General features: G+C 35.7%; 1 non-coding gene across 1 annotated transcript; it reads right to left on the bottom strand.

Annotated features, from left to right (window-relative positions):
• Positions 1-19,457: 19,457 nt before the first annotated feature.
• Positions 19,458-19,529, bottom strand: TRNAA-CGC (transfer RNA alanine (anticodon CGC)). The gene has a single exon. It is a non-coding gene; the product is annotated as a tRNA-Ala (tRNA).
• Between the last annotated feature and the right edge of the window lie 2,207 nt (positions 19,530-21,736).

Raw genomic sequence — 21,736 nt, 5'->3', positions numbered from 1 at the left:
TGTTTTTTTTATCACGATATACCTTCAGCTGATTTAATTAATATTTGAGGTCATTGAGAGAGTAGACAAAAGATTACAGTAGTTTCTGACTGAGCGATAATAAAAACAGATCTCATTTACTATCATTCTTTTGATACAGGCATACCACCCAAACAAAATAACAATTTTTCAAAATTAATCGATTATTCTTGAAATTACCATCATTACTATTTTACCATACACAATAATTTTTCAAAATGACGTTGATTTTATGTTGAAGTTAAAAAAGCTTATTGAACCTTCTTGGTGTTTAGAAAATCGAAGGAAAATTATCCCATAATCTAAAATAAAAATCATTTATTGAAAACTATGAATTATAAAAAGGAAAAAAATTGATATAGTGAATAGGCGTTTTGGAATAACCTCTCATGTTCAGAAATTGCTTTTTCTGGAAAAAAATATTTTTTTGTTGTTTTCTTTCAAAACACTTTGAAAAATGGTTAACAACATCAACTAGCGTTTAAACATAGTACTAGTAGTTAAAGAAAAAACTATTTGCGGGTCAATCATGATTGTTTTCATCATTTTTCAATTGGATGTGTTGATAATCAGAGCGATCCCTCCTTTATATTGTCTCGGAGATGTTATCTCATGATCCTCCCTGTTCATTTATCAGCCCATATTTTTGATGAAACAATTGCATTACAATTTTATATGCTACATAATATGTAACATTAACGGGTAGGTTACAAAACAATGTTATATAATTAAAAATGTCGTATTGGTTTATCTGCAACGTAAAACATATAAAATCCAGTCAGAACATTTTGTGTTTACATCAGGTTTACCTCAGGGATGTCTCTTGGGGGTCATTATCAATATTAATAATTTCCATATCCTAGGCACTCTTCTCCATAATCGACTGGAGGTTTTCAAAACAGCTGAAAATGAACAGTCGAAAAACATATCTATCCGTTTTATTCAGAATACAAGAAAACAAAAATTATATTTATTGATCTCATTATATTTTGTTGTATTTTATAGCATTGTTACATTGGATTTTTGTTTTCAGTTTCTCTCCTTCCGTTGTTTTTATGAACAATTATTGAAATGTTTCATTAATTCAATTATATTCTGCGTCTGGAGAGAAATAAAAAAAAGTTCGAGAATTGTCAATTCAAAATTAATGTTTGGGAATGATTCAATCTTCTCTAGGAAAATAATTTCCCCTCAGGTAGGTGCTATGACCTCTAGTAAAGAAACGTTAGACCTTCTGATAGGAAACCACTTTCCTGGTAATCAGACTCTTGATAACAACAGATCTTCCATCTTCGATGGCGCTACACGTCCAAAAAAGAATGATTGTGAGGTAGTAAAGAAGGTTATCACAGCACCGGTAGTTGAATAGGCTATCAAGCCCTTTAAATCTCCTGAAGAGGATGATATATTTCCAGCTCTTTTTCAAAACGGACTGGATATAATTTTACCTATTCTCACAAAATTGTATAGAGCTAGTCTGGCGTGGAACTATATACCACCCAGTTGGTTGGCAGTAAGGGTGGTATAAATCGGTACGACCAATCAGCCTTACATCCTTCCTGTTAAAAGGACTTGAGAGGATACTGGACGGATACATCAGAAGGATAGAATAACCACCAGTATGATTATCAAACTGACAAATCGACAGATTTAGCATTGAACAATCTTGTAGAGAAAATCTCCCAATTCCTTGACAACAAGGAGATTGCGGTTGCTGTATTTCTTGATATTGAAGGAGCAATTGACAATGCACTACCTGAATTTATCGGACCGTCTCTGTCTAGGACAGGTATAGAATCGACCATAACTGGCTGGATCTATGATGTCTGTCAATCCCAGCCAAACTGTGAGAATACCCTTCACCAGAAGGATAAAATTGAACGTTCTAACGCCAGTCACTCAATGGTGAGGTCATTCCATTTGGAACGGTGGCATTGTGCTTGATGAAAGACTCACCTGGAACGCTCACTTGGAAAAAGTTTTACACAAAGCCAAACTGTCTCTATGGACATGTCGAAGGATTTGTGGTAAAACTTGGAGTTTAAGTCCCAAACAAATCCATTGGATTTATATGATGATTGTCATACCAATGATCACTTATGGTGCAATTGCCTGGTGGCCGAAGGCTTTACAGAAAATGGCCCAGGCGAAGCTCTTTAGCTTACAGAGATAGACTTCTCTGGCTATCAATGGTGCCATCAGTACCACACCGTCAACGGTCATGGAGATCCTTCTAGATCTACCTCCTCTCCACATTTTTCTGTAGAGAGAGGCTAGATGGGCTACATACAGATTTGTGCACATTGTCAATTGCACAAATCAATTTAATGCAGAGTGCAACAGACTGTTGGTTGTCACTGGAAGTCACAGCATTCTGGAAATGACCTCTGACTCTATGCCTCCAACTGTCAACTACGAACTGCCTTATAAAGTACTGTTCCCGAGTAGAGAGGACTGGATCCTCCGGGAGAAGAAAATATTAAGAGCAAATAGTTGTTGGTTCACAGATGGATCAAAAACACCTTTCGGTTCTGGTGCAGGTGTGTTTAGTCGCAGACCTAGGATAGATATATCTACCTGCCTAGAACCCTATGAGACTGTATTTCAAGAGGAAATTTACACTATTGAATTATGTGCGTGGAGATTGGAAGAATCCAACCTCATACGCAAGTCAATAAAAATATTCTCGGACAGTCAAGCGGTGTTGGAAGCTCTTGGCTCCTACCGAACAACGTCTAAATTCGTAGCAAATTGCCTAAAACGACTCTCCTTGATAGGAAGACTTAACAGATTGTCTCTGGTCTGGATTCGTAGCCATACTGGCAATGAGGCAATGAGGCTGCTGACTCCCTTGCAAAGGAGGGTGCTGCAAGCAGCTTCATCGGACCAGAACCTATCATTAGCATCACTTTAGGCTTTGCCAAACAAATATTGAACACCTGGATGGCAAGAAGATATATGGACTTCTGACAGAATCTTCCAGGATTGGTTCACTCCAATGCGTTTATTCAGCCTTCGAAGCTTGATACCAAACAGTTGTTGGACTATAGTAGAGATGAACTACGATGTCTAACAGGTCTTCTTACAGGTCACCGTCATTTGAATCATCATATGCAGAGACTCGGACTGTCGGAACACAGTGTGTGTCGCCTCTGTTTGGAAAATAAGGAAACAGTTGAGCATATACTTTGTGCCTGACCCGCTGGGGACTGAATCATGTTTTTAGAGTTTGGCAGAGCCGTACTCTTACCATCTGACCTGAAATACCACTCACCATACAAACTAATCGGCTTCCTTAAGAAGCTGAGTTTATTTGGTCGAGTGTGAATAGGTGTGGGCCACAATAAACCCTTGCGGGTTGCGGTGGAGGGTTGAATAGACCCACTCACTTTAGACCTAACCTAACCTAACCTAGGTGCTATAATACAAGGAAAAGCAGTACAAATGAATGTCATCCATAGATCACAGACAAATATTTCAGTAATGTATAGATTTCACATAGTTTTGAAATCTAAGTTAAGGTAACCTCAGTTTTTCAATTCCACTGCAATAACTATTGAAAGATCTGACAATTCTGCATTAAGGAGAGTTTTCACCTGGATTGGTTTTTTTGAATGGGGTAGCAAATATATAATGATTTGGCAAGTCTCTCCAAGGTTTATTCAATGAAATTTTTGTATCCACTTTGGACAATACGATTATTGAATATATTGTTCCACATAAACATACCTAATTTTTTTTTCCTATCTGTAAGAGATGCCGGAATATTTTTTTTAAAGTCGACGTGGATTTCCATGTATTTCTGATTATGAATCCCAGTAAACGTTAATACATATTAACGGTTTTCTTTATGTGAAATTTAAACATCATTTTAGAATCCATTATTACTCCTAACCCGCGTACTTTTTTAATTGTATGGTTTCCTATTTGGTATTGAAAGATGAATCTTGAGGTCGTCTGCATTGCAAAAATTGGAATATTCACACAATATTGTAACAATAATATAAAATACAATAATAGTATATTATGCAACGATCATGTAATGATGGTTATTAAGACACGAGCATTAACCGGGATAAGAAACGAGCCGAAGGCGAGTATTGTATGGTATATGCGAGTGTATTAATAACCATTACATGAGAGTTGCATACGCTATTTTTTCTAAACCCGATAAATAATGAAAAACTATAAATATTATATTTGTATTGAACACATTTACAGTAATTACCTCATATTTAAAAAAAAAACACAAACTTAATGGTATTATCATGGATATATGAAAACTATAAAGATTCTAATTATATTAATATTGAATATAACAACTGTAATTAATCTGATCTTTTAAAAATATTGGAGTCGATGGTATTCCTTCTATATCGCTGTTTTCAGACATTTTGATAATATAGGTAGGTAATATGAAAACTGATTTTGACAAATAAAGCAATTAGTTACTTAGGTTAGAATCTAGGACAAAGAAAGGAACAGGATTCTTGATTGAAAAATTATGGGTTTCTATTGGTTGATAATCTGTATCGTTATGAAAATTCTGTATCATAATGGATATCATTATGAAACGGATTATGTTCATATAAGTGTATTGTTAGAGTACGGGTGTAGAAAAAATATAATATGAACAATAAATTACATTGTTTTATTCTTGTATTCTGAATGAAATTAAGAGATTTGTTTTTCGACTGTTTATTTTTAGCTGTTTCAAAAACATTCAGTTCAATTTTTGAAAATTAACAAAAAAAAAGGTTTGTGTCAGTTTTTTTTTTCATTATTTCAATTGAAACAGTTCATCGGATGGGAGAGAGTCAGGTTCTCAAAAAACTATGATTTTGCCGAGTCCTTCAAAACATAATCACTGGCCGCGGTGGTATTGCGCCCAACTCACGATCGGGAGGCCGTGGGTTGAATTCCCGCCTCGACCAGATATTTTTCTCGAGAGAATTTATCTGGTTGCAGCTGGGATGATTCTGCAACCGTGTTGGGAATCACACGTTAAAAGGTAAGACCTCGTTAGTCCTTAACTCGCACAAGTTTCTCAACTTCTGAGAGTTGTTGTTCGTATGGAGGCGACAACTGATGAACGGAAAAACGGATTTTTTTCATACGAATAATTTTCTACAGGTTATGGGGGCGATAACTGATGAACGAAAAAACGGTTTATTTTATACGATTAATTTTTTACAGGTGTTGTGAAGCGCATTCATATTTTCAATAGGATATAGTCAGGATTTTTCCATCAGAATTGTTGTTTTGCATACGAATTTGTTTGTAATTATTTTCGCCGAACACTGGATCAAGATGTAATTGTTACAAGAAACAATGATACGTTCCTGAAGTTGTTTATTTATCTATTCATTCAGATTTGAGATACATACAGGTATAAACCCAAAACAGTATCAACTGATACATATACATATCTCCAGTTTACAAAAGCAAAGAAAAAAACCTTGAATTATAGATATTCTTGAATTTCGTTGCAGATAAAGTTTATATGTGAAATATTTGTTGTGTGTTACTTTTAAAGTGATATAAAGACATACAAGAAATTTTCATATATGGGCAGTATTTATTGAAACTATTGATAAACCTAGGAATAGGGGCGTTTCGACCTAGTGCTTTGTTTGAAGCTTTTATTGAAAATTTTACGATTTCTGGCATTTCAGTATGGTACATGGATAGATACTAAGTATAGTAGTTTTGGAGCATCATAGTAATTTCTAAGGATTTTAAACATGCAGACCAAGTCCGAGATAATTCTTTGTTTTTGTAATAGTAAAATGTTAAATGTAAATCTAGCTCGATGTAAATTATAAACGTTATAAACACCATTTACCCTGAAGTTTAAAAATCAAGTGAATTTATTTTGGATTTGGATAATAGTCATTTTTGTGTACCAGTAGTAGTAAATTGAAAGTCAGTTCTATTTCTACTCAATCTTATTTGAACACTATTATCTCAAAAACTACCGAATGGATTTTTATACGGTTTTCACTAATGAATAGAGCTATTCAAAAGAAAGTTTACGCGCATAGTTCATTTATTGTTGCTTGTGAATTGTTACAAATATGATGAAATTATCTGAGGGAAGTCGAGGTGATGGTGTTTTCATTGAGATTAATCTCTTTAAGATCAATTATATTTTGTTCTTCTTTTATAAAGTCCTCTATGGCATATATATCATCGTTCACGGATATACTATATTACTATAAATACTTTGTGGAATAAAAAGTGAAACTGTAACTTCTGGCGTAGAATAAATCCTAAACAAGCAATTTTGCCAACTTTTTCATCTTTCAGTTATCTTGAAGATGTCAACTCAATTGGCGAAACGTGCGTCGAGACGAGTATTATAGTTCCGGTGTTTGCAAAAAGTTCTCGTTTTGCACTTTTTCTTATCAACGGAATGAAATCCAAAACAATGATTATGGAGACTTTGTCAGGTTTAATCGATTTGATAAAAATTCAAACTGTTAAATTGGTCTCACTTAACAATAAATGTTTGATGTATTTCAATCGTTTATGATTGAAACAAAAATTATCGATTTTTTTAAATCGAAAAAAGATCAAATGAGAACATTTTGACGTTGGAAAATCTGGGAAATCCCAAAGACTGCGTATCAACACGCCTGAGGAAGCTATTTTATAGTGAAAATCTCACAATAAGGTGTCACCTAATAGTAATAATAATAATTATCGATTTTACTCATCACAAGAAATAAAGGATATTTTATTTGTATTTACATTAATTGAAGTGAACCGTATGCCGAATGAACGAATTGTCAGCTAAAGCTGACACTTCGAACGAAAGAAGTGTTTTGGTAGGTTTTCGAAGTTGTTTATTTTTTCTGTCAGTTCATTTTAATTAAATAATCTTTCAGCCTGTCCCTACGTTGTTTTTATCGATTGCAGGACCACCCGCCGCCTACCTGTTAGCCCGTCTAATTGTCGATAAACTTTAGTACATGATAATACTTTCATCTTTTGGGATTGTGAATTTTCATAGGTGTTCAAGAAGGAATACGGATAGCCATAATCAGTATTTATTTTATCTCGGCTCATTTTTCTATTTGAGATCTCGAGAGGTTGGTAGGATTTTCACTTTTTCTTGAAATCATAACTTGATTTTGTCTCGACAAAAAGTCAAATGTTGGGAAAAATCGTAATCTCGAACTGAAGTTGAAAAAAAGTCAAGGCCTCGAGCAAATACTACACATCTCGATTCATGTATAGCTTTGTAGTATGGAGGCGTATTTTTTGTTTTTTCTCGATCTATGAAAATTATGAGTTTTTTCCCAAAAGTGACTGAATTCTTGGTAGAATGTTACATTTTCTGAAAATGTGTTAACATTGATTTGAAATTTAGAGAAGAACAAAAAATGTTACAAAATCAAAATAAGAATTTGACCTGTTTAGTACTTCTGGATTGTAGCAAGGCCGTTGGCACTCTTGATCTCCTCTTTGGTATAGTCGAAGTAAACGATATTGTGTACTATTAAAGTTGTTGGCACACTCTAAGGCCAGGAAAACAACCAATACATAAAAATGAACTAGCAGCGAACTAGTCCACGTGGACTGTAGACTTGGCGGTTCGTATTGGATAATTTTTACTAACCCAGTTTTACGATTGGCTGAAGAGTCATAAAATGAAATTTGAAGTCATGTTACGGTGACCAATAAAAATCGGAGAATGCGAGGATGGTTAACGCCGTCGTGTTCAGTTCAGGAACTGATCGCGATTTGAGTGTTAAAATTCGATATTGGTGCAATTATAATTACTTAGAATTCTTGTTGTGTGTTTGAAATGTGGCGTCCTTGGACAAGTACTAATAGTAATAACGAGTGTGATAACAATAAATACTTTTTCCAGTGTAGCGATTCCACTAGCGATGGTGAACAATGCGAAAAAGAGATACCAGTGAATAAGATTCGGATGCATTTGAATATTGAAACACAGAGAGTATGTTTCAATGTATATAAGAATCTACATCTCAAGTTTGGTTTCGAAGGAAACAAACTATTACAAGCAACATCAGATTCGACCGAAATTCCTTTCTCAACTGTACGTAAAATAGTCAAAAATAAACCTTATGAACGCAAGACGCGATGTGATAAAGGATTACATTTTTACAAAACATTTAGATGTTCATCTAATAAATCATCGAAAAAAACAATATACGACTGTTACAAAAGCAATGAGATTCCTACAACTGAAATCATAAGGAAGAAATTGAATACTTCCGGCCATAACGTGAGCTTCTGTGACAAAACTCTTCAGAATTAAATAAAGAAACTGGAATTTAGATTTGAAATAAACAAGCAGTTATGGAAAGCAGAAAAATACTGGAATTGCGTAACAAATACTTAGAACAAATAACTAAATATAGACAAGAACAACCGCAAATTTTCTATTTGGACGGAATTTGGTATGACAATAACGACACAGTTACTAAGGCGTGGACTGATGGTTCGAGAATGTGTATGCCTAACATGCCTGCAAACAAAGGATCTATTAAAAAAAAACTGTTTTTCCGTTAGCCAGCTGTGACACCCCTACGTACGACAGAAGTCGAAACTTGTGCGAGCTAAGGATTAACGTGGTCTTACCTTTTAATGTGATTCCCAACACGGATCGTAGCTAATCATTGTGCATTGGGGAGGAAGTAAAGGATGGGTTCCGAATTCTTTGAAATTATTTCGAAGAAAACATAGGACTGCAATGTTGACTAATAAAATCATGGAAGCTAATATTTTAGAGAAATGGTTTCAAAACACATCGATCCCAAATTTAGATGCGAATAGTGTAATAGTTCTTGTCAACGCTTCCTATCATTCGCGACAGCTCATCAAACTTCCGAATAAAAATTCGAGGAAATGGATAAAAATTTGTATTTTCAAGATTACTATACCAAAAATTAACTACTTGAAGTTTTACAGACAAAAACATTCGAAAAAGTGTATGTCCTTGAGAGTATTGCTAAAAAGTATGGGCACACAATACTGAGACTTTCCCCCTATTTTTGTGTTTTCAATCCAATCGAGTTGATTTGGGAAAAATTGGAAGGTATCGTTTACTTGAACTAAAGACAGTCTTGTCAACCAAAGCAGAGAAACTTGTCTACTTTGTCTACTTTATGTGAGTGTAGATCTCGGTGTATTTACTGTTTTGTGTTTTCCATCATATCTATTTCCCATTTTCTTTATCTTTCAATTTAGTTTATATTTAATAATTCATTTTCCAATGATCGCTGAACAAGTTCCCCTATTGGTTCATTCCATGGAATTCAATGCTCCATTTTTTTCAGGCTTCATCCCTACAAAATTTGTTCCAGGACCAATGAATCAACCCTCGCCTTCATTTTGTATTTGTTCCGTATATATTATGTCGTTTTAGGTATGACAGGTTGAAAGGTAACAACTCGTTCATCTTTCGCTCCCACAAGTTTCGACTTCAAGGGGTTGTCTTTGGTAGACATATTTTTGAACAGATTCGATATTCATATCATGGAGGTGCGTAAAAACTAGTCCGCCATACTGGTTTGAAGTCATGTTATTTTTCGTATTCTTCTCAACATACTCTTTCATTTGGTAACCACATCCTAAGGATACAAAAAAACAGGCTATCATTTTGGACAGTTCGCTATACTTAGCTTACCATACACTGTCATCCAAACTGGAGGTGTATGCAAAATTTGTAAGATAATTTGCGATACCGAAAAGACAGTAAAGTTTTTTTAGATATTTCCTTGGAATGTGACAAGTTCTAGGTATTTCCGAATTCATTGACACTGGTTGTGATGAATTAGATCTTCAGCTTATCTCAAATGACTGGATCTATTGTTCAGTATCTCCGACATCAACTCCCGAATTTCTTTGGAGATCATTATTGGTGTCTCGATTGATTGTTGAGGAATCCCGTTTCTTTTTTAGGGATTGGTTTAGTCTTTAGTCAACTACTTTTCAGTTAAGTGGACGGTGGCAAATAATATAATCTTCAGGTGACTGGTGTCCTTTCTGAAACACGCATTTTGAAATCAAGAAAAATTGGTCTGGTAGACTGAATATGGCACTATTATGGATATTCGTTTCTTTGAAGGTTCATAACGAGCAACTACAGCTCTCTTTGGGAAGGTGATAACTATCGTTTCTGGTGACATAATGAAGCCTCCTGTAGTCTAAGTAGAATCTCTTCAACATCACAGGTGACGACCAGAAGGTGCTTGATTCTACGATTACTCATTATTTGAACATGTGCTCAACGATGCGTGAAAATACTTTCAGCTTTACGGAGAGCAGTCATCTCGGTGGTTGACGTATGAGCCTGGCATGGCGAGTATCGATCCATTGTTAAACTAAACAGCAATATCGTTCTCTTCCTCTACGAGTAAGGTAGTTTTTCTTCAGACAGATGGCTCCAAGTTTTTCTAAAGGAGTCTATGAGTTCCTTCGTGGGTTGTTGAGCCACCCTCTCAATATTGGGGTTGATTTTTTTTTGGAAGGTCTAATTGTTACCAGAAAAATTACTACTGTAGAACCTTCAGGTGACTCTATCAATGACGTTCACAAGCCACCAAGTTCAGCAGAACAGAACTTGCCGACCTCGTTGCCCCAAGATCGACGTTGAAGAGGCCCTGGTGATCTTCCAAACTAAGCTACTTCTGCGTCCTATCACGGACATCGAATAGCTGGGGGCTTTAGATGCAGTAGCCAATATACTCCCCACTAACACTGGCTCAATTTGGTTTTTCAAATCCTGACGCTGTCCCTTGGGTGATCCCGAGCATCCGTCTCTTCTCTCCTCGAATCTTGAACGAGATCGACACTCCCTTTCTGCTGCAGTTATAGCATTTGGGCCGCCTTCTTGCCCTGGGTGCGGTTTCATTCATCAAATATTTCTTAAGACCTATAGACCTGGCATAAATCAATTTGTTCTTTCATCTTCCTTTTCGCTGATGGCCATCACTTTTCTTTGTTGGCGCGAAGCATTTTTGGCAACTTCGAATTCTAGGGCATGGATGATAGCATTTAATCCTCTTTGATGCGCTATAATCAGTGACTGATGTAGCTACGTATTACGAACTTTATCGATGAAACTGTGGACACTAACCAGTGGGTGACGTTATCGGCTGCTCCTGGATTGACCAGTCCTGCAAACTCCTGCAGACTCTCGGATGTACCTTGAGTTTCCACCTCCAGTTGAACTTGATGGACTTGTTTGAGGTGCTCTCTACCATACCTGACCTCCAAAGCTGATACGACCTTATCATAATTCCTTGGGCCAGTATAAGAGCTGTTGCTTCCTTCTCATTTTTCCATCCATTATTTTCCGCAGCGGCCTCAAATTGTCTGCGATTAATTGATCATGAAGTTTTGCCATCGAAGGTTGAAGTTTTGATGAAACTACTGCTTGAAGGGAGAGATGTTGTTTCACATTTGTGATTCTTTCCGTATTTCCTGGAAAACCTCAAAGTTTCCTCCAACTTCTTAAAGTTCCTCTTCAAATTCTCTTTCAATGCTCTCAAGCTCTTCATCCATAACTCTTTCAAATTTCTTCTTATTTTTCTAAAAAATGCTGAATGAAATCCTGCACCTCCCCCTCACGCACTTGAGAAGAGTTTATTTTTTCTTCCTTGATATTCCTTGATATTTACCAATAATTTACGATTTTACTATATGTCTCTTTCTTGTTTTGAAATATTTATTTTCTAACTGTGGAATAATATCGATAATGGCTCTGGTAAAATTAATAATTTCTAGGTATATTGTAGTTATACAGAACGAGAATATGTTAACGAGAATATGTAGATACGTTTATTTGCCCTAAACTTTGAAATATACCAGGAGTTGTTTAGCGTTCGTTTAAATAGCAACTGTTTCGAGTCCTCTACAAATGTTTAGAGTACTGAGTGAATAGGAATAAAATAATGATAAATAACTTTCAAAACAAGCTTTTATTTAAGTGCCCTAAAAAGATCATAATGAAATTTTAAATCACATTAACCACATTCATTTATGACTTTACAGAATTGAAATTATAATAAAAGCTTGTCGCGATAATTTCAATTTGTAATTGAAATTTTGTAATTAGGTAGGCACCTACTAAACTTGTAAGCAATTCATAATGTTTGTAATTAAATGAAAGTGCCTTCAATGCTTAAAATGTGTAACTTCAACCTTGAATAACTTTTTTGCACGCATATCATTTATCGGGTTTGAAATTTAAAATTTTATTTAAATTTCATCTTACTGAATATGTAAAGATTTCTTCTAGGCATCGCGACATGTTTTTATTATAATTTCAATTCTGTAAAGTCATAAATGAATGTGATAAATGTGATTCAAAATTTTATTTTGATCTTTTCATGGCACTTAAATAAAAGATTCTTTTAACAGTTTTGTATCATTATTTCATTTTATATTTTTTAGTTTCAATCGATAGTTATCGATCAATACGAAAGTCCATCTATGACACCATTCACTAGACCCTTAGACACATCAACATTGTATCGCAACATCACCTTGGCCCCCACAAATATTTCCAACTCTTTAGGCAACCCCCCAGTCTTGTTTATATCAATTTTTTTTTCTAGAAATATATTTTTTTCATTGACGCCAACCCTGGATGTGGCATCTATTTCATGGTGGGCCTACCAACTGCTTATCATAAACGAATGCGTATACAAAATTTCGTGTTCCTGCTATTTACCGCTGAGGAGATCTCTCGTTCGGAGCCGATCCTGGCAGCAGCATCAGGTCACGTTTATGATTAATATGCTTGGTCATCGGTTCTGGACCAGCATGCAAAATTTCAGGTCAATCGGATACCGGGAAGTGGGTCAAATTAAACTTGCAAGATTTGTTAACATACATACAAGTTAAGTTAAAAAAAGCTTTTAGAAAGGAGTTTGAATTCAGTGTTTTCGAAGAAACTTCTGAAAGACATTTCTATGCATGATCAGCACATCACTGCACAGAGTTTTTCATTGGAGTTAATTACTTTCTTTTTTCCTTTAGGAGTTTCCCACATTTTTTAAGAGGTAAGCATATACATTATGTATCTATAATCTCCTGATGATGGTAACTTGGTTAGCGAAACGCTTGCGTATCAGGTCAAAGAGATCACACAAAACGAGCAAATGAATGGATTATGATATTTCTACTACACGATAAAGTATGTTATGAATGCAAAATATTGAATTTCTGACGAACCAACTGAAATATATCGATTAAAGATATCATGGAGTTACGATGAACAGTACCTACATAATTGCAATACTGTGGGGGTTTCAAATGTTAAAACTAATCATATTACATAACATCAATTCAGTTCAACTTATGTTATGAAATGAACTCATCTGGAATACCCTTGGGAGCCCATCCAGTTGCTGTCAAAATGCCAACCCAACTCCCAGACGTTCAAAATTAATGATTTTAAAAAATGTTGGGAACAGATTGTCCAATAATCATAACTTAACAATCGCTGATTTGTCATCAACGCAATAAATATTTTTCCTTTTCCACGTGTTTTTAGATGAGATGGTTTGAAGAACAAATTAAATGTCGCCCATATAATTTATGTAACTGTCGGTTGCAATTATTTCTTGAGTATGACTCAACACAAAATGAACAAAATGTGATGATGGCAATGAATGACCTGGCAGCAACTTGACAATTTTAAAAACAACTGAAGATACCCATAAATAAGGCCAGGAAGATGGTACGCGTGGGTTGAACATAAAACGTGCGCGGCCTTAAATCATGGCACTCTGTATATCTATAAACCACTGCCACACACACACTCACACACCGACAGCTCTTCGCGTTCTCGTTCGAACCAATGATCAAAGGTGTACAAAAAATATTATGTAACCTAATTTATAAGCGTTTTAGTGAAAAACCTGAAATATCACTTTGCATTATCTTGTCTGGAACGAGGGAATGACTGGGACGAAAAATTGAATAAGTGATAAAAATACAATAATTCAGTTCAAAGACAAATTGATAAAAGCTATTTATCTGAAATGTTGGCTTGAACATTCAATGTTTTTGTCGATATGTGATTAAAGCTAAATCTTCACGAAACTGAACAAGTTTTCAAATACGATTCATAACATGAACCTGGGCTGTTTCAAAAGTTTTCTCTGTTTTAGTGTCACGTATTTTTGTAGCTCCATATCTCAATAAATATTTATTCTACTGTATCTTGGTATATACTGATCCATAGCAAATGTTTTACTGTATTGATTGATGCTGTTCTCACCCATGCTCAATCCCAAAAGAGATGGGATGAAATCAAAAGATGCAATCTTGCCAGGATCACCCTGGGCGACTCTATAAAGTTGGCGCCGAATAAATATCTGGTGATAACCAGGAAAAACATATGCTTAACAGTAGGATATTTAACTGGCCACTGTCAACTAAGGAAACACCTTCACAATATGGGACTAGGAAGATACAACACCATTCGTGGTAAAGGTAGCCTCATCACTGTATAAAATATACGTTAAAAAATTCCTGTCATTGAGATAATTTCCCTGCATCCATAAACAATACTCCATACGGCGGATTTCATCTCCTTCGTGCAAAGTATGTAAAAATTTGGGTTTGAATGCATGCATTTTATGCCTCTTTAAACACCTCCATATTTTACTGCGGCTCATATTGAGTTGAAGCGATAAGTTTCTCAAACTAATTCTAGGATCAGCTTGATGAGCCGCCAATATCGTATCATCATCAATATGATATTTTACAATTTTTCTGTCCTTTGTTACATGGCCGGTGCTCACGAATAGATTATATATTTTATGTACAGTTCCAGGGTGTACAGCTACCTCTAGCGGGTGTCTTCTATTAAATTCAGCGGCCGCTTCACGATAAGACCTCGCCCCTTCACCAACAATTAAAACAATTTCAATTTTTGCTTGAAGTGACAGACGTGCCATGTTGAACTTTGTCAATCAAAATGAGCTGATATCAGTTAAAATGGGAACTTCAGAAATATTAAAATATGAACAGGAACTCACGAACAGAAAACAACTGGAACACAGGAACAATATCCAACACAAATACAGGAACAATAAACAAAAAGGGAACAAAAACACGGAAGAAACAACAGGAACAACGGTGATTCAAAGAACAACAATAGTAGAAACAACAAATGCAATGAAAACTGGTTTAGGGGTTAATACAATAAGATCTTTCAACAATATTGTCAGGTTGACAGTAAATATCAATGAGCAACTGTTTTCCATGGTAATTTCAGGGCAACGCATGATTCAATGAAACTGATGTAATTAAATCCCTTCAAATGATTTCAGACAACAATTCAGAAAGTAAGTAAAATAATCTAAATTCTACCTGTTCACCGAGTGCGATTTTTCTTTAAAACGTAACAGTTGTTTCAGTGTTGCAATGAGTATGGAGATTAATTTTGTTTCGGATGGTAAAATATTTCCTCAATATTTTGATGAAGACCCCGCACATATTTCTTATGAGAAATGGCTTGCCTTGAATTTTGCCGAAATTTTAATATGTTGTTGTTCTTGATGTGCTGATTGAAAGTGTCCACAGCCAAAGCTCGGAATTGTACAGTTTTCGAGATGTAAACCTTTGAATAAAGATTTTTTCCATTTTTTTGCAGTTTTTGCTCATCAATCGAGAGCTCTCACTTCTGGTTGGGATAGAATTTGGATGTACAGCAACCAGAATTAGTTTTACGAATAATCTTCTTCAGTTATAATAGATGCCGCCATCGATAATTTTTCATACACTGCTTCACACTATCTCGATAATCTGAGAATGTGGTGCTGTGACATTTTCCTCAGATAGGCTCTAAATGAATGATAGTATCTCACAGCATCTGTATTTTTCATACCTGAAAGTACTCTCCAGATAGAATGAAGGGGTATTGGAAGCGAACTATTTTGCGCCGTAATATGTTTTACCTAAAAATGGGGTGTTCCATCGCGAGTGGCGGACAGTGTAAATCACTTTGGCCAACCTCATTCAGGAGATAGGTGCATTTTGAGTATTTCCATCAGTCCTGAGAGTTTCATCGTTCCACCTCGAATATTACGGAAGATACGAGGGTGTTTCCATAAGAAGTGAGACAAACTCGGATTTTTCAGAACTGAAATTTTTTCAGAAAAAAAGTGTATTCGTAGTAAGTTGGTAGTCCTGATCACGAATCTGAAGGAATTTTGAGCCTATTTTGCCCCCTAATATGTTTTACCGTAAAAATGGGGTGTTCCATCGCGAGTGGCGGACAGTGTATATCACTTTGGCCAACCCCATTCAGGTGGTAGGTGCATTTTCAGCATTTCCATCAGTCCAAAGAGTTTCATCGTTCTACCCCGAATATTTCGGAAGATACGGGGGTGTTTCCGTGAGAAGTGAGACACACTCTATATTATGGGGCCAGTGGACACACCTCTATGCAGGATGTGTGAACAGGAAGATGAAACTGTCAGGCATGTATTATGCTAGTGTCCGCAGTTATCGTCAATAAGAGAGTGTGTGTTCGGCGAATCTTGGCCAACACCTGCCAAGATAAAGGAGATGTTCTCCAGTGACCTGTCCACCTTTCTGGAAAGGACAGGATGGACGATAACCTAGGAGGACAACTCCTCGGGAGGATGGACAATGGGTCACATGTGGCCTGAGTGCTGTGGGCCTATACTCACCCTCCCTACTCTACAGATACAGATGTAGTCGTTGAGCAATTGTCACTCAACTTTTTCTACGAATTTAAATTGAACCAAAGCACTGCAGAAGCAGCCCAAAATCATAACCAGGTGAACTTACTGTTCGATGTTGGTTTGCGCCATTTTTGTATAAATCTCCGTGGGGCGTTAGCCCCATATGCGGTTTTCGATGATTCAATAAGTACTGGGAAGGTCAAAAAACTGGAAAACTGGGTGCTTTTCGATTTGAAGAACCGGCAGGAATTGTAGCATTTCTAGGTCTGTTCTTCTTTGTTTTACGCAACCAAATCGATACTTTTTTGATCGGGTCGTCACGTGTGATGAAGAGTGGATCCTCTACAACTAGAGGAGACGTTTAAGAGAGTAGTTAAACACCGATAGGCTATCCGGGCACTTCCCAAAGGCACTTACCAAAAAGGATCATGTTTTCTATTTGGTGGTCAACGGCTAGTGTGATCCACTATAACTCTCTACAACCGGGCTGCTTAAGTTGAAAGATTAACATATTAAGGACTTAACAAATTAAGAGATAAATTCACATATATGATAGAATTAAGAAAAAAAAACATACAAAAAAGACATATTAATTAACTATTATTTGTAAATAACATGAAATGAAAACTGTAATGGAAACATCACTGAGTAATTTTAATGGGATAAAAGAGATGGTATCTCTGTTATTGTTTTTGAAGTCTTTGAACCTCCTACAATTACAAAATGAAAACGAATAGTTTCAAAAGAAAACGTATGGTTACAAAAAATAAATAATCAATAGACACTATTCAACACATAACAACTTTACCCAATCAAGTTTTCAGATGATTTAACAATAATCTTTGCATGGACTGGTTATTAGTCAAATTAGGAAACGCTAGTTGAAGTTTCAGAAATTCACATTTCAATTCACAAAATAAACAAGTGAGCATTTTCCCAGCAAAAGATTTACAAACACAAGACGAGATCGTACTGTAGAGACTGTACGGAATCATTCAATCCAGAGTGGTCAAGAGTATTGATTCTGCTATTGTTTTGCTCACGAAGAGTATTCAACAAGAATCCCAAGAATTCGGAACTATCCTCTTGTTGTTCTAACGAGTATCTAGTAGATTTCAAAGACTTCAGGAAATCGATTGGAGGGAAAGATGACACATTCTTACGAAACAGACAGAAACAGATTTTCAGGACAGCTCTCTACCGATTCATACGGAAGAATATGTTTCACAGAATCTGTATGAGAACCATTTCTCAAGCTGCAATCGATCCTTCCAAGTCCTGAAGGGTTTCGCTTCATGAAGCTTCATGAAGCTCTTCCACTGAAAAAAAATCAAAACTACGAGGACTGCGACTCATGTTTGGGGAGCAACAATGACCTAAGTCCATTGACCGCACTGAAAAAGAATAAAGTGGATCAATCACTTGCGAATTAACTTTGGCAGAAGACTGGAAAATATCCACATATCTCGGCTCGATTCAAAGAGATTTTAGTCCCGTACTGAAATAAGGCAATGCATGATTTCATCAAAATTATGAGTAGGGGGAATAGTTCCAAGGATCGAAGCAGCATTACCACGTTGAATAGCAATACTAATTCTTTCTATGAAAAAAGAGGTAGAACGGTGATCTTTCGTTGCTTGGCCTATTCTTCTTCCGATTTCATGAACGAATAACAGAGACTCCGGGCCATAAACATCAAAAGTTTCTACCGCTACTGGATGGAACAGATAGTTGTTACCAAGACACTGTCAACGTATGTGAAGTCCCATACCACAGGTTTACCGTATTTCCATGGTATGATAGACATACCATTTGGTTGTTTACCATCATCTCGACTGGTACCTGAGGGTTCTAGAATTGCAGGAACATCTGCTGACACCATAGCTTGTTTCAATATGTCGTTCACCTGGTGATGTCGAGATGTACGCCCTGCACTTCTCTTGCAACCTTTCTCATCAACTATACTACCGCAAACACAAGTATGAGGCACATAGATAGATAAACTCATCCTAAGTCCTACTGCTATTCTGAAAGATTCATCGTCTAATAGTGTTCCAAGAGATGCAACAGGTAAAGCATTCAGCCAAGCACTCGATTCCTTGATCATTGCTGCTTTCAGCCAAGCCTTATCGAATACACTTGTAGCTTTCAAAAGTTTGTCAGTTACAATGTTCAGAAGAAATCGGTCGTCCCATGCACTTTTTATTTTTTTTTATCTGTAGGAGGATCAATATTAGTGCCGGCATGCCAAAGTGATTCACCTTCAGCATAAAAAACATATTCAATATCGATAAATATGGAACGAAGGATGGAATCGATAAGATCAAAAACACTATTAACTGACAACAAAAAAGCTGGTAAAGCTGAGGAAGAAGCCGAACGTAGCCCTAGTCCGCCAAGTTTTACAGGAAGCGTTGCTTGGAGCCATGAATCATTCTTGAAATGAATGTTTGTAACATATTCCGTCGTGTTGCGAAGTAAATTATCAAATTCTTCAAGCTCTAACTGACTTGACCAAGTGGGGGAACATCTGAGGGCGTACATGAGTTTTGGAATCGCCAAACAATGTTCAAAAGAAAAAATGCAACGTGTTTAGGAAGTTCATTCAATCTAGTGGTCAGCAATTTGAGTGATTCTCGTTTTCTCGAAGATTTTCTGAAAGTGAATCTTTAGAAAGAGGAGCACCTACGAGACTCCATTCAGACCTTTTCCAAAATTCAAATTCAAAAAAGTTGGAGGAGCTGGGATTTGAACCCAGGACTTTCAGCATGCGAAGCAGACACTCTACCACTGAGTTACACCCCCGTATAGTAAAGATATAATATCCAAATTTGAAAAATCAGGAGTATATAAAGAATAAATTGTGAAACTTGTCCTACGGTATATATTAGTCTAACTGGCAGAACATTTAGGAATCGCATCCAGGAACATTATATAAGGTATGTAAATGAGGAAGATCAAATCGTAAGTTGTTGTTTATGATATTACTATGGATATTTATCAATAAACGGCCTAATCAATTAGAAAATTATCCCCGCTTCACAGAAAACAAACATTATACTTAAAAACAAAACAAACACTTTTTTCCTTCATTTCGAAGAAATATCGAGCTTTTCAAGTGAAATGAAAAAAGGCGTCCAAAACATACATAAATTTATAGAAAGTGACGTTCAACAGTGGGTACTTGAGGTAAAGTACAAATAAATGGCAGAAAATCAGATAAAATATATTGTCAATGAGAGGATTGCGGCAAGGGGGTCTCGATCTCATTCAGATAAGAACCTGGACTGTCATGTATAGTAAACTTTGACGTCTTTTCGACAGGAATATAATTTGAGAATTTTCGAGTTGGCAATATCCGCCTCAACTTTCAATGATATGAAAAATGCAGGGAAACTTTCAAAACTGTTTCATATTTTTTATAATGTGAACTGATTTGCAAAGCGACGTTTCGTTCGATAAATTCCATTATCAACTTTATTTTTGAATATGGACCTCTAGTTTTTTCATCGATTTTTGTATTACAATATATTCGTTTCCTCATTAAAAAAATATAAGTTGATGATGAAATCTAATGAACAAAACGTCCCATTGAAAATTGGTTCATATCAGACTATAACAAATATGAAACAGTATTGAAGGTTACTGTACCTTTTTTATATTATTCAAAATGGAACAAGTAGAGTCAAAAACTGAATTCGAAGATTCTAGTTTTAGGCGAATATTTCAAAAAGAACGACTGATATTGTCGATCTAGAAAGACCATCCTAGATTCCCAAAATAGAAAATGGATTAACGGGGTCTCTCAGTCAAAAATAAAAACTCTGCTTAACCCTGCCAAGCTTTCGCTTCTCACCGGGAAGCTCCTTCAGAGCATTAATTTAATGTGTTATCGATTTTTTTCCTCGAATATAATTACAATAAAATTGTAAATTGAACATATGAATCTATAAAAAAGAAGTGAAAGAAGTAAAACATGTCTATGAAATGTTTTGTTGAAAAAACTCGTATATTCACATAAATGCAATTTTTACAATGGAGGATGATGATTTGACAGGATAGTCATTGATTTTGAAAAGAGAGTTTTGACTGACACGATATTCATGATAATTATGTTTCAAGTGTAGTTCCAGTTATTTATAATATATGTTGAGATTCTCAATATCAGTTTTTTCATTGACATAATTGGAAGTCGCTTTGAGTTCGACCATTCGAAGAAGAAGTTTCGAAGAAAACATTTTTTTTCTGTACGTATTTTTTTTTCTATAATTTGGGTTGTCCTGTTTATATAGTGTTGTGCTACTGTACATGATTTCTTATTGAGTTTCATATCACTTTTATACTCAATAAGAGTATCATTAATTATTCTGGATTCTTACAATATATTCCAAGTTCCAATTGTTACAAGGAATGTTATGAATTTTATTGGACATTTTTGTGATATCCTTTCCATCTTTCAATTTAGCATACAAATTTTTCATGGTTTTATTATTTTTTTGTATTATCTTTATATTTTGTTCATTGTGAAAAAGTTTTATGATACTTGAAGATAAATTTCCAAGTTAGGTATATACATATTTATATCAACAATATTTTCTTCTCATTGTTTTCCAATCTGTCAACATCCTGAGAAAAATCATCAACCTTGCAATACTTGGTTGTATAGTTATCAATTTATAGTTATCACTAAAATACATTCCCGACACTCGTTGAATTGTCATTGGGTTATCGGTAAAATAGATCTTTTTAGTGAGTTCGCATGTAATGTGAGAGGTCCTTTAATAACCATTGATCACCTTTAGCTCGCATGCCAGGTAGATAATGTTTTCATTTCGGCCCGTTCTGGGAACTTGTCGACGACTTTCGAGCACACACCACTACGTCATTGTCGGTAACGTTCACACATACATTCATTATGTTTATGGTGACAAGTCATCGAACACTTATGTTCGCGTACGTCCGTTCATTCGCGTCCGTTGTGAAAATAGGTTATTTCCGTGAGTAGAAAAAAA

This window comes from Leptinotarsa decemlineata, unplaced genomic scaffold (assembly GCF_025532065.1).
Source record: "Leptinotarsa decemlineata unplaced genomic scaffold, Ldec_3_MD MMD2_tig00004307_RagTag_RagTag, whole genome shotgun sequence".
NCBI classification, from domain to species: Eukaryota; Metazoa; Arthropoda; class Insecta; order Coleoptera; family Chrysomelidae; genus Leptinotarsa; species Leptinotarsa decemlineata.
This window is presented reverse-complemented; position numbering and strand designations above follow the sequence as displayed.